Raw genomic sequence first — 2,611 nt, 5'->3', positions numbered from 1 at the left:
GGGAGACGGATGGCTCAGATGGCGCTGGGGAGACGGATGGCTCAGATGGCGCTGGGGCGACGGATGGCTCTGGCCGGATGAGGCGCACTGTAGGCCTGGTGCGTGGTGCCGGAATTGGTGTTACCGGGCTGGAGACACGCATCTCAAAGCTAGTGCGGGGAGAAGGAACAGTGGCATACTGGACCTGGATACGCACATTAGGCCTATTTTTTTATTTTTTATTTCACCTTTATTTAACCAGGTAGGCTAGTTGAGAACAAGTTCTCATTTGCAACTGCGACCTGGCCAAGATAAGCATAGCAGTGTGAACAGACAACACAGAGTTACACATGGAGTAAACAATAAACAAGTCAATAACATGGTAGAAAAAAAGAGAATCTATATACAATGTGTGCAAAAGCATGAGGTAGGCAATAAATCGAATAATTACAATTTAGCAGATTAACACTGGAGTGATAAATCATCAGATAACATGTGCAAGAAGAGATACTGGTGTGCAAAGAGCAGAAAAGTAAATAAATAAAACAGTATGGGGGGTGAGGTAGGTAAATTGGTGGGTAGTTTACAGAGGATATGTACAGCTGCACGATCGGTTAGCTGCTCGGATAGCAGATTTTAAAGTTGTTGAGGAGATAAAAGTCTCCAACTTCAAGATTTTTGCAATTCTTCCAGTCGCAGGCAGCAGAGAACTGGAAGGAAAGGCGTCGCAAGATTAGGTTTAGTTTAGGGGATGATCAGTGAGATACACCTGCTGGAGCGCGTGCTGCGGGTGGGTGTATGTAGCCATCGTGACCAGTGAACTGAATAAGGCGGCCTTTACCTAGCATAGCCTTGTAGATGACCTGGAGCCAGTGGGTCTGACGACGAACATGTACGAGGGCCAGCCGACTAGGCATACAGGTCGCAGTGGTGGTCGTATAAGTGCGTTTAGTAACAAAACGATGGCACTGTGATAAACTGCATCCAGTTTGCTGAGTAGAGTGTTGGAAGCTATTTTGTAAGATGACATCGCCGAAGTCGAGGATCGGTAGGATAGTCAGTTTTAGAGGGTAAGTTTGGCGCTGTGATAAGGAGAGCTTTGTTGCGGAATAGAAGCCGTTCTTGATTTGATTTTGGATTGGAGATGTATGTGATATGATCTGGAAGGAGAGTTTGCAGTCTAGCCAGACACCTAGGTACTTAGATGTCCACATATTCTAAGGTCGGAACCGTCCAGGGTGGTGATGCTATCGGCGTGCGGTGTGCAGGCAGCGAACGGTTGAAAAGCATGCATTTGGTTTTACTAGCGTTTAAGAGCAGTTGGAGGCCACGGAAGGAGTTGTTATGGCATTGGCTCGTTTGGAGGTTAGATAGCACAGTGTCCAAGGAAGGGCCGGAAGTATATAGATGGTGTCGTCTGCGTAGAGGTGGATCAGGGAATCCGCCGCCAGCAAGAGCAACATCATTGATGTATACAGAGAAAAGAGTCGGCCCGAGAAATTGAACCCTGTGGTACCCCCATAGAGACTGCCAGAGGACCGGACAACATGCCTCCCGATTTACACACTGAACTCTGTCTGCAAAGTAGTTGGTAACCAGGCAAGGCAGTCATTAGAAAACCGAGGCTACTGAGTCTGCCGATAAATATGGTGATTGACAGAGTCGAAAGCCTTGGCCAGGTCGATGAAGACGGCTGCACAGTATTTTTTATCGATGGCGGTTATGATGTCGTTTAGTACCTTGAGCGTGGCTGAGGTGCACCCATGACCGGCTCGGAAACGATTGCATAGCGGAGAAGGTACGGTGGGATTCGAGATGGTCAGGTGATCTGTTTGTTGACTTGGCTTTCGAAGACCTTAGATAGGCAGGGCAAGGATGGATATAGGTCTGTAACAGTTTGGGTCCAGGTGTCTCCCCTTTGAAGAGGGGGATGACCGCGGCAGCTTCCAATCCTTGGGGATCTCAGATGATACGAAGAGAGGTTGAACAGGCTGGTAATAGGGGTGCGACAATGGCGGCGGACAGTTTCAGAAATAGGGGGGCCAGATTGTCAAGCCCAGCTGATTTGTATGGGTCCAGGTTTTCCAGCTCTTTCAGAACATCTGCTATCGGATTTGGGTAAAGGAGAAGCTGGGGAGGCTGGGCGAGTAGCAGCGGGGGGGCGGGGGCTGTTGGCCAAGGTTGGAGTCGCCAGGAGAAGGCATGGCCAGCCATTGAGAAATGCTTGTGAAGTCTTCGATTATCACGGATTTTCGGTGGGTGACCGTGTGTTACCTAGCCTCAGTGCAGTGGGCAGCTGGGAGGAGGTGTGTCTTGTTCTCCATGGACTTTACAGTATCCCAGAACTTTTTGGAGTTAGAGCTACAGGATGCGAATTTCTGCTTGAAAAAAGCTGGCCTTTGCTTTCCTGACTGACTGCGTGTATTGGTTCCTGACTTCCTGCAGTTGCATTATCGCGGGCTCCTCGATGCTATTGCAGTTCGCCACAGGATGTTTTTGTGCTGGTCGAGGGCAGTCTTGTCTGAGGCGGTTGGAGGAACCAAGGTATATCTGTTCTTGGTTCTGCCATTTTTTGAACGGAGCATGGTGTTTTCTTTAATCAAATGATGTTAGAACGCAGAATCTCACCTCT

Source organism: Salvelinus sp. IW2-2015, linkage group LG36, assembly GCF_002910315.2.
Source record: "Salvelinus sp. IW2-2015 linkage group LG36, ASM291031v2, whole genome shotgun sequence".
NCBI classification, from domain to species: Eukaryota; Metazoa; Chordata; class Actinopteri; order Salmoniformes; family Salmonidae; genus Salvelinus; species Salvelinus sp. IW2-2015.
The sequence above is the reverse complement of the archived record's forward strand: the minus strand, read 5'-3'. Positions refer to the sequence as shown.